The following is a 12,373-nucleotide window of genomic DNA, read 5'->3' on the forward strand; positions in this document are numbered from 1 at the left end:
GGAATTCCTGAAGGAATCCCAGGAGGAATTCCTAAAAGAATTGATGGTGGAATTCTGGAAGAAATCCCTGGTAGAGTTCCGCAAGGAAGTCCAGAAGTAATTGCGGACGGAATCCAGTTAGGGATCCCTGAAGGCTTTCCTGAATGAATCCCAGGTAGTATTCTCGAAAGAACCCCAAGTGAAATTCCTGGAAAATCCCTGGAGGAAACTCTGGAAGAAATGCTGAAGAAGTCCTTGTAAGAATTCCTGAAAGAATCCTTGTAGGAAATCCTGAATCAATACCTGAAAAAATTTCTGAAGGACTCACTGAAAAAAAATTCCTGGAGCAATCCCTGGAGGAACTACTGAAAGAATTCCGGAAGCAACCTTAGGAGAAGTTTCTGAAGGATTCACGGGAGGAATTTCAAAGGGAACTACAGGTGGAATTCCCGAAAAAGTTCTAGGAGGAATTCCGGAAGAAATCCCAGGTAGAATGCCGGATGAAATTCTAAGAGGAATTCCTGAAGGAATCCCAGATGGAATTCCCGAAGGAATCCCAAATGGAATTCCTGAAGGAATCGCTGAAGGAATCGCTGAAGGAATCGCTGAAGGAATTTCGGTAGAAGTTCCTCGAGCAATACCTGGAGGAATTTCTGAAGGTATCCCGGAAGCAACCGCAGGAGAAATTTTATAAGGAGCGTAGTTCCAGGAAGAATTCCTGAAATAATTCTTGGAGGAATTCCTAAACAATCCCAGGTGAAATTCCGGAAGAAATCCTAGGAGGAATTCCGGAAGGAATCCCAAAAGGAATCAGAGGTGGAATCCAGGTGGAATTCCCGAAGGAATCCCAGATAAAAATCACGAAAAATTTCAATCAGAATTCCGGATAAAATTATAGGAGGAATATCTGAAGGAATCCCAGATGGAATTCCTGAATCCCAGATAGAAGTTGCGAAAGAATTGCAGATGGAATTCCAGATAAAATTTTAGGAGGAATTCCTGAAAAAAAAATCCCAGATGGAATTCCTGAATGAGAATTCCTGAACAAATACCTGGAAGAGTTCCTGAAGGAATCCCGTGAGAAATTTCTTTAGGAATCCCAGATGGAATTCCGGAAGGAATCCCAAGTGGAATTCCGGATGAAATTATAGAAACAATTCTTGAAAGATTCTCTGATGGAACTCCTAAAGCAATCCAAAGAATAATTTTCGAAAAAAAAAATCCCTGAAGGAGTTCTCCTGAAAAATCCTGGGAGGAATTTTCGGTGGAATACCTGGAGGAATGACTGAAGGAATGTAACCGGAGGAGAAATTCCGGAGAGAACCATAGGAGAAATTTCGGAAAGATTCCTGTGGGGAATTTAAAAAAAAAATCCGGATGAATTCGTCCTAAAGGAAACCCTGGTGGAATTCCGGAAGAAATTCTAGGAGGAACTCTGGAAGGAATCACAGGGATTTCTCCAAGCACTCATTCAGGATCTTTTTCCAAGTAGTCCTTCAGAAATTACACCAGGGATTCCTTTGGGAATTCCACCAGGGATTCCTGCGAAAATTCCTTCAGGAATTTCTCCTAGGATTTCTGGTGAAATTCCAGCAGAAATTATTTCGGAGATCCTACCTGGGCTTTCTTCGAAAGTTCCACCTGTGATTGCTTCAAGAATTTTTTTTTGGGATTCCTTCCGGAATTACTCTTGGGATTTTTACGGAATTTATTCCTTCAAGAATTCCTTCTGGAATTTCTCCAGGGATTGCTTGAGGAATTCTTCTTGAGATTCCATCTTGGATTTCTTCAGGAATATTTCCTTCCTAGGTTTCCTTCGGGAATTCAACCTTTTATTCTGTCGGCAATTCTACTTGTGATTTCTTAGAGAATTCCACCTGGGATTCCTTCCGGATTTCGAACTGTGATTCCTTTAGGAATTCCTCCAGAAATTTACTTTTCAGCTTAGTGCTCCATGAGCACCAACAATTGAGGGGCCCAGATGCAAAGCGGTGTAAGTGACCATTTTGTCGATTTTAAGTTGAGCATATCAAAAAAAAAACTTTTCAGACTTCAGGCTTTCAGGAACTTTTTCAAGATTATTTTTACGATGATTAGAAAAATAACAATAAATCGGAGAAAATTGGGTTGATTTTGAAACTCCATACATTTAGTATGGGATGAAAAATTGGTGAAAAACTTTAAACCTCAATTACTCAAAAGTGGATTTTTGTCACTTACATCCCTTTGCTTCTAACCCCCTCAATTGACTTTTTTTTTGTATTCGCATATCGCATGAAAGGCTCGGCGATATACATATTGTGTACAAGGAAACCAAAGAAAAATCTATTACCAAATGATCCTAGAACATACCCAGAGCGAACTCGGATACCTTCAGCGTGGTGTTGCTGAATAACCACCCGACATTTGTTTTGATTTTCTGCTCTGTGTAATTTCGGAATTATGTTTTTGTTTTTGTATGCTAGTAAATTCAATGGAAATGTAAAAAAAATGTTATAAAGAAAGTAATTTGTTACAAATTCGAACAATATTGGATCTTGAAATTATCATAAATCAAATGTATTATTGATCTATTTTGATTTGAGCACTTTCTATGTGAACCGCTAAACGCACCGCAATCATAAACGCAGAGTCAAAGATGGAGAGCAACAGTAAGCCGCGTAGGGTTGCCAACAATGCACTGGCCCATCTTATATTATCAGTTATCACACAATCACTGAGATTGCAATGCTATTACACTTTGTTTGCAATAACTATCTTTTTACAATTCAGTATCATAATTTGTATTTTATTTAACTCATTTCAGTATCATAATGGCCAATTTTTGCGTACTGATTCATTATGCAACTGAAATTACTTGCATTTTGAAAACGAGTTGTATAATGTTCATGCTCATGTTCATTACCTCGGCAAAACTCGTACTTTTCAGCACTAGTGCAGAAAAAATCATCTTTTTGCAACTCGTTGCATAAATATCTATTATACTTTACATCTACATGAACTTGCAATGAGCAGTAAACAGTAAGTTTAGAATGTAACAACAGTTCAAATTGTTGCGAATGTAACCAATCGCCAGCATGATCATTTCTGGTAACCCTGAAGCCTGCCGCGATTCGCTGTGCTCATACCACCCACCCGGATCAGAGAAAATAAGAGAATGTTTTTTTCTCAATATGGGGTAAATCTGAGCGATGTTATCATATCATTATTGACTAGAAAAGCACGGTTTACGAAATTTTATGCTGTAAAGTATACTTTTTTTTAGGTCTACATGATCCTTGAACTTGTAATAATATTTGCACATGGCGGTTTGAGAATATATGACCACTATATTTGAAAATTATACAAGAGAAATGACTGAACACACATTTTCTGTAAGTAACTTTGTTCGCTCTTGACCACGGTTTTCAAATTTGGAAAATCCTTCAATCATGAAATTTTCACAGCACATTCTAGGATACCTGTAGAATATTCGCACATGAAGAAATCACGATATTCGGTCTAATATTCGAGAAATTATGTAAAATACGCCAAAAATTATAAAATCCTCTCTCCCGTGAGAAGCGTGACCTCAGACCTTAAGGTGTGATCTACTGCTCTGGTGGCCATGCCGTAGCAAAAAACCGACTGATATGAGGTCACATACCGGCGCGGCGATGGCTATCGATGACGGTGATTTTAGAGGTGGCGTGGTCTCTTGACCTGGTTTGCTTGTGAGACACACTGTGAGCATTATGGTAAACCCAAACATAATTGGGGTAAAAACAAACGTATTGTCTGCTTGTTCTGGCCACAAATATGAAACTGTTTTAGTTGGTTATCGATCGGAATACTTCTAGTGTATGAATGGGTGTTCTCGGCCAAGGGTCAATCTTTACGGCTAGTTTTTGATTACCCGACGTTTCAGCCAGTTTTATTTAGACTTTATCAAGGGAAAAAATGTGTAATATTTTTCAGTTTTTCTCTTGATAAATGCCAAATAAAACCGGCCAAAACGTCGGGTCATCCAAAAAATCAAATTTAGCCGTTTAAACTAGTTTAACAATTTCTATCGCTACGTGAAGACCAGCGAAACATGATCTACCCTTCTTTTTTGAGACTCTTGTGGAAATGCAATATGTTTCCAAGTTTGAATGTTCACTACATGTTTTCAATTTTGGATCAGTTACTATTTTTACATTTCAATTGTATTATCAACACCTCCATTTCCTATCTAATTCCGTATTCGGCTCGGAGATGTCCAGCACTCTGGGGCAAATCTCTTGTTATTCGTCTCCAACGAACCAGAGGTCATACAATCGTACATTGTATTCTAAGTCTCATCATGTGAGTATTCAGCTGCCAATCACTTGACTGGAAATAAAATGCCCGATAAGAGAAGTTCGAATCGTCGCCGAACACTAACCGGAATTCGCCGGAGCCATCACGTCATCCATTCGCCGCCGCCGAACCTGACCATCACCATTCTGACCACATTGGACCATCGGTCGGAGGAGGAGGATGACATTTGCACGCCGGTAGCGGAAGAATTTGTGATTCATTGTCGTTGACTGGTGCAGTGATGTCCTCATGATAAAGGAATTTTCATCCAGTGCCAGTCAGTCAGTGGTGATTGCATAGCTTCGATGAGTGTAGGAATGGTCTCACCCTTCTTGCTAGGCCGGGCAGGCAATAAATTCCAACAGTGTAAAGGTAAAATCATAAAAACAAGTGATTGATTGCCGTCGGATTGTATGACTCCAAGTGATCGAAACGTGAAAGCAATTTACCCGACTATGATGACTAAATGATTGCGAAGGGTGTGTCGCAGTTTGTCAGAATTGTACTGAAACAATAGATCCGGAAGGTTTCTCGGGTGCTCATAGGTTTCAAAATGTGATTCTAGAATTTTCCTAGATTTTTTTGTTCAAGTTCTTTTTAAGTTTTCTCAGATTTTGTTTAAAGATGTGACAACTTGTAAACAAAACTAACACAAACGCAAAAATAGGAGAATTAAGCATTTTATAAAAAAATAAATAACATGGAACGAGCTCACCAATTTAGTTGGGAACCATCGGGACTTCAAGGTAAACAAAGCGTAACAGAATGCGCGAAGAAAATTAATTGCAGAAGTCCAAGCTAATTCGACTGATCAACTCGATGTTTACATACATACAATACATTGTATCGTACCATCACAATAAATTTATTGTGGCTATCATACGGAAAACAATAAAAATTATATAACTTATTGTCATGCACCATACAGTAGGTGTATCGTAAATTAATATTGTACAATATAATGTACAGGATGTTAAGTTCGTAACAATATAAAATAAAGTTTTTTTTCTCGAAGAAACACAAACCATAAATGTTATAGTTTTGATAATGTTTGAACTATTTGTACAATAAAATGTACGGTTATAAAATCATAAATTAACAATAGAATTGTTTTCCTAAAGCAATTTTTATCCGGGTAACAATCGTTTTATATGTACATTTTGATCGTCGCATCGTTTTTATTTCTTCTATGCTATTTTCGTATCCTAACATCCGATAAACTTTAATGTTCTACATCGTTGTAGATTTTCAACAACGCAAGATGAAAACATGGAGAAATCCACCCAAGAATTTCTACTGGAGGCTTTGAGAAGATTTTGCCCTGAATTCATATTGGGATTTCCCCTGCGATTCTACCCGCCGTTTACTAAATGGGATTCTCCCTGGAGTTCTTGAAGGGATGCCTCCAGTGAGTGAAGTTTCTTCAGCGGTTCCTAGAGATCTTCCAGTTATTTTTCCTAGAGTACCTAAACAACTTCCCTCTGGAATTCCTCCTGGAATTCTTCCTGCAATTTCCTAGAGTTTCCCGCAGGTTTTCTCTTGAGGTTCCTCGCGGGAATTCTTCTGGAATTCCGTCAGGGATTTACACAAGAGTTCCTAAAGTGGATTCTCCTTATGTTCCTCACGGAATTACTCCAAGCATTTCTCAAATGATTCCTCCTGGAGTTTCCATTGCGAATCCCCCTAGAGTCCTCAAGATCCTCTCAATATTATTCCTGGAGTTTCTCAAGGGTTTCTTTCTAGAGTTTGTTTTTGTCCTATGTAGGATTTCTCCTGTAATTCTCCCCGAAGTTCCCCAAGGTATTCTTCCTGGAGTTCCTCAAGGAATGCCTCCAGTGAGTAGAGTTTCTACAGCGATTCTAAGAAATCCTCCAGGTGTTTTTACTAAATTACCTAAACAGATTCCCTCTGGAAATCTTGCTGGGATTCTTCCGGCAGTTTCTCTAGGAATAATTCCTGGAGTTCTTCGTCGGTTTTCTCCTGGAGTTCCTCGCGAGATATCTTCTGGAGTTTCCTTACGGATTTTCACAAGAGTTCCTGAAACGGTTTCTCTTTATGTTCCTCAAGGAATAAATTACTCCTGACATTTCTTAAATGATTACTGCTGGTGTTCTCAAGATTCTCCAAATATTTTTCCTGGCTGATCTCGAGGGATTCCCTCTTGAGCTCCTCTAGTGAGTGCTAGTGAGTTCCTTTAGAAAATCCTGGCGTTCATCGAGAGACTCTTCTTGACTATCTTCCCAGTAATTTAGTTTCTCGAGGAATTCATCTTGTAGTTCCTCCAGTGGTTTCTTCTCGAGTTCATTTCAGAGGGTCCTGAAGATCCTCCCAGATTTTTTTCTACTCCTCAAGTTTCTTGAGAAAAGGAAGATCCTCCCTGATTTTTTTTTCTTAGAATTCCTCTAGCGATTTCATCTGAAGTTGTCCAAAGCTTTCTTTGTGAACGTCCTCGAAGAATTCCTCCTGAATTTCCACAAAGAATTTCTCTTAGTGTTCCTTCAGTGATTGCTTCAGGAGTTTCTGGTATTCTTCGAGCGGCTCTTTTTAAAAATCCTCCCAGAAATTTAGTTCCTCGAGAAATTTCTCTTGGAGTTTCTTCAGTGGTTTCTCCTTGAGTTCTTTCAAAGGGTCTTGGAGTTCCTCCCAGCTTTTTGCATGGAGTTCCTCCCAGATTTTTTTCCTGGAGTACCTTAAGCGATTTAACTTAATGTTTCCCAGAGAACTCTTTGTGAGGTTCCTCGAGGAATTTCTCTTAAAACTTCACAAGGATTTCCTCCTGGTGATCCTTCAAAGATTTCTCCAGGATTCCTGGTATTCATCGGGAGACTTTTCATGAAGATGCTCCTAGTAATTTAGTTCCTCGAAGAATTCTTCGTGGAGTTCCTCAAGTGGGTTCTCCTTGAGTTCCTTAAGAGGGTCCTGGAGTTCCTCCCAGGTTTTTTTTGCATGCAGTTCCTCTAGCAATTCAATTTTACGTTTCCCAGATCATTCTTTGTGAAGTTCTTCTAGGAATTCCACCTAGAATTCCGCAAGACATTCGTCCTAATATTCCTTCAGTGATTTCTCCAGACCCTTGTTAAAGATCCTCCCAGTAATTTAGTTCCTCGAAGAATACTTCCTGGAGGTCCTACATTGGCTTCTCCTTGAGTTCCTTCAGAGAGTTCTGGAGTTCCTACTAGATTTTTTCCTGGAGATCCTATAGCAGGTTCGCCTAAAGATTTCCAAAGCATTCTTTGCGAAGTTTCTCGACAAATTCCTCCTGAAACTTCACAAGGAATTCCTCCCGGTGTTCCTTCAGTGATTTTTTTCAGGAATTCCTAGCAGTTCATCAAGAGACTCTTCCCGAAGATCCTTTCAATAAGGTTTCCTGGAGTTCATTGAGGAATTTCCCCTGGTATTTCACCCTTAGTTCCCTTAGCGATTTTTTCTAGAGTTCCATAAAGGATTTCTCCTGTTGTTCCTCAAGGAAAACATCCCGAAGTAAATCCCAACAATATTTCCTGGTTTTTTACTCTAGCAATTCCTCCTGCAGTTTTCCAGAGAGGACTCTTCGTAAAGTTCCCCAAGAAAATCCTTCTGGAACTACACAGGGCCTTCCTCCTGGTTTTCCTTCAGTGATTTATCTTGAAGTGAATCGAGAGACTCTTCCTGAGGATTCTTTCAGTAAGCTTTTCAGGAGTTCTTCGAGGAATTTCTCCTCCTCGTGATTTCTCCCTTAGTTTTCTCAGCGATTTTTTCTAGAGTTTCTCAATGGATTTCTCCTAACGTTCCTCAAGGAATACATCCCGGAGTAAATCCCAACAATATTTCCTAGTTTTACTCTAGCAATTTGTCCTCCAGGTCTCCAGAGGACTTTTCATTAAAAAAAAGTTCCCCTTGAAATTGCTTCTGTAACTAGACAAGGGCTTCCTTCTGGAATTCCTTCAGTGATTTCTCTAGAACTACATCGAGAGACTCTTCCTGAAGATCAGCCTAGTAAGGTCCTCCAGGTTTCCTGCAATTCTTCGAGGAATTTCTCCTAGAGTTTCCCCTGCAATTTATCAAATGATTTCGCCTTAAATTCTTTCAGAATTTTTTCTAGACTTCCTCCTGAAATGCTACAAGTTATTGCTCCAGTGTTCCCTCAGCAATTTTTCTAGAGATCCTCAAGGGATTCCTCAAGAGATACATCTTGGAGTATCTTCTAGTATTTTTCCTGGTTCGGTTCTAGCGATTTCTTTAAGAGTTTCCTAGAGGTTCTTCGTGAAAATCCTTCTAAAACTCCAGTAAGACATATGGCATTTATTAAGCAGTTTCTCCTAGAACTTCTCAAGACTTTCCTGGAGTTCATAGAGGGACTCTTCCTGAAGCATTTTTGTTTGTCTTGGAGTTTCTCAAGAAATTTTTCCAAAAGTGTTCCAGTAAAGTTCTTCGAGAAATCCCTTCTGAAACTCCACAAGGGCTTCCTTCTGGTGTTCCTTCAGTGATTTCTCCTGAAGATCATCGAGACTCTTCCTGAAGATCTTCCCAGCAAGGTCCTCCAAGTTTTTTACAGTTCCCCGAGGGATTTATCCTTGAGTTCCCTCAGGAACTTGCTTGAAAAGTTCTTCCTGAAGTGTCTTAAGGTTCTGCTCTAGTTATGTCTCCTGGAGTTCCCTTAACGATTTTTCTAGAGCTTCTAAAGGGATTCCTCCTGACGTTCCTCGAGAAATACATTCTGGAGTTCCTCGCTGTATTTGCTCTAGCGATTTCTTCAAAAGTTTCCTAGACGATTCTTCGAGAATTTTTTTGAGGAATTCCTCCTGTATCTATCCTGTAACGGATTACTGATGTCGTTTTAAAAAAAAATACTATAGATTTCTTAGCAATGTCTCCTCGAACATCTAAAGAGTCCTGCCGTTTATAAAGAGGCTGTTTCTCAAGCAGTTTTTTTCCTGGAGTTCCTCGAGGAGTTCCTCCTAGAGTTCCTCTAGTGATATCTCTTTGAGTTCCTTCAGGAAATTTTCCCATTTTCTCCTCTCGGGATATTCTAGCTGGTGTTTGAACAGTGATTTTTCCAGGAGTTCCATTAGCGATTACTTAGAGTTTCTTAAGACATTTCTTTAGACTTTCATCGAGCGTACCATCTAGAATCCCTCTAGCAATGTGTCCAAGAGTTTTCCAGGAGATTCTTCGTGAAATACCTCGGAGAATCCCTCATGTATCTATACAGAGTATTTTTGCTGATACTCCTTCAAAGATTCATCCTGAAGTTTCGGGAGTTCGTCGAGACTTTCCAAAGGCCCTCCTAGTATTTTTTTTCCTGGATTTCCTCGAGGGATTTCTCCCGAAGTTCCTCTAGAGATTTCTCCTTGAGTTCCTTTAGGAACTTTTTCTAGACTTCCTAAAAAGATACCTCCTGAAGTGTCTCGAGGTGTTGCTCCAGTGATTTCTCCTGGAGTTCCCAGAGTGATTTTTAAAGCTCCTGAAGGGATCTGCTGGAGTTACTCCCAGTATATTTTCCTGGATTTGCTCTAGTGTGTTCTTTAAGTGTTTTCTAGAGGATTCTTCGTTGAATTCCTCGAGAATTTCCTCCTGGAACTCCATAAGGGATTGTTTATGGCGTTTTTCAAGCGATTCCTGCTAGATCTCCTAACGATTTATTCTAGAATTTCTTTTTAGATTTTGTTTCATGGAGGAATTCCTCCAAAAGTTCCTCTAGTGAAATCTCTTTAAATTCTTTCAGGGAGTTCACCCATAGTTTTTAAAAAAGTTCCTTACTAAACTCATCGAAATATTCTACATGCTGTCCTCTCGTGATTTTTCCTGGAGTTTCCTTGGCGATTTATCCTAGAATTCCTCAAGGGATTCCTCCTGTCGTTCCTCAAGGGAGTTCCTGGAGTTCGTTTAGCAAATTCTCTAGGCGATTTTCCATGAAGCTACTCAATGAATTCCTCATGAAACACCACAAGTCATTTCTTCTAGAGGCCCTCTAGGGATTCATGCTAGAGTTCCTCAAAAGATTTTTTCCTAAAGTTCCTCAAGGTAGTCCTCATATTGAGTTTCTCTAATGAATTCTACTGACGTTTCAAGGGATTCCCTCTAGTAATTTCTCCTGGAGTTCCCCTAGCAATTTCTATTATTTTCCTGGAATTCCTCTTGCAGTTTCTCGCAGTGTTTCCTAGTGTAAATTCTTCGAGAGATCCTTCAGGGATTTTCTAGAGTTCATGCAATGCTCATGCTCATGCTCATGAATTCTACTGACGTTTCAAGGGATTCCCTCTAGTGATTTCTCCTGGAGTTCCCCTAGCAATTTCTATTATTTTCCTGGAATTCCTCTTGCAGTTTCTCGCAGTGTTTCCTAGTGTAAATTCTTCGAGAGATCCTTCAGGGATTTTCTAGAGTTCATGCAAAAAAGTTTCCTAAAGTTTCTCAAAGTATTCCCCATGGGGTTTCTTTAATGATTTCTTCCTGCGTTTCAAGGGATTCCATCTTGGTAATTACTCCTAGAGTTCTCCCAGGAATTTCTCACTGTATTCCTCAATTTCTTTCAGAATTCCTCAAGGGGTTCTCACTGAAGTTTCCAGAGGGATACATCCTGAAGTTTCCAGGATTTTTTCCAGGAATTCCTCTTTCAGTTTCTCCTAGTGTTTCCTAGTGTGAATTCTTCGAGAGATCCTTCAGGGATTCCCTAAACTTCATGCAAAGAACTTTCCAGAAGTTTCTCCAAGTATTCCCCATGGAGTTTCTTTAATGATTTCTCCCTGCGTTTCAAAGGATTCCCTCTTGGTATTACTCCAGTGATATCTCATAGAGTTCTTCCAAGGAATTCTTGATGATTTCCCCTAGCCATTTCTCTTAGAGTTCCTCAAGGAATACATCCTGAAGTACCCCGAGTGAAACATTCTGGAGTTTCCAAGATTTTTTGTTGGAATTTCTCCTAGTGTATCCCTAACGATACTTCGACGAATTCGTCTAGAACTACTCCTTGCCTTTCTCTAGCGATTTATCTAGACATCTTCGACGAATTCGACCAGAACTTTCTCGAGGAAACCCTCTTGGCGTTCCTCTAGGGATTTATCTTAGAATTCCTCTTCCGATACCACCACTTCCAACGTAACAACTTGTAGAACAAGTCATCATCGGCGAGAGACATCATTTCGCACAGCGACGAAGAAAAATAAAAAGAAACAATTTATGTGCCACCTTCTTGCTAATTTCCAGCGAAAACAAACCCTGCAGCAATAAGGCAAAGCAGTAAAAAAGAAAACATTGCAAACACGCGATATTGAATCGACTTGCCTGTACCCCTCTCGTCGTCCCCGGCTAAACAGTCAACAACAGCCAACCGTCCGTCCCAACAAATCCCAATAAGATAATATTCATTACGGGGGGCTATTACCTTAACGATAAACGACACGATCTTTTGAGCTATCTCTCTCTCTCACTCTCTCTTCCACTGGTAGTAGGTTGTCTCATCTGCCCGGCTCCGGGTTGGAGGTCTCTCCCCTTTCCTAGTGGGCGCGCGCGGGAGGTCAAGAACCAACGATGGGGGGTCGGCTTGAATGAATGGGTGCCGAGGGGATGATTCCACCCGAATAGAGAAGTCCGATGAAAATAAAGCATGTTGTATTGTAACATTATGATACAGTATATAGTGTGTATCATAAGAAAGACAATTAAATGACAATATGAGTAATTGTTATTCGCCTTGCGATGTATAAAATAATGTAAATAAAAATAAAAATGAAATTAAAAAAATCAATTCAATTTAATTATGATACAGTCTATAGTTGCTTCCATTCGAAAGACAATAAAATAACAACATAAATAATGGTCATACATCACACAATGCAAAAAAAAACTTAAAAAAATCAATGCAATATTAGGATTTTATCTGAAACAAACCAACCATTGTATTGTTTTGGCATTGTCTACCATACAGTAACAATAGAAATTATCGTTATGTATCGTACTTGTACGGAAAATTTTCATCCGGGCTCTCAAAGCTAAACAGAAATGCAAATATGGGTAAAGAACGCGCCGCCAACGACGACTGGCTGGTAGTCGTTGGGTGTGATTTGCACGAAAACAAAACTGCAACGATGATGAGGAT

The sequence above is a fragment of the Aedes albopictus genome, chromosome 1 (genome assembly GCF_035046485.1).
Source record: "Aedes albopictus strain Foshan chromosome 1, AalbF5, whole genome shotgun sequence".
NCBI lineage: Eukaryota > Metazoa > Arthropoda > Insecta > Diptera > Culicidae > Aedes > Aedes albopictus.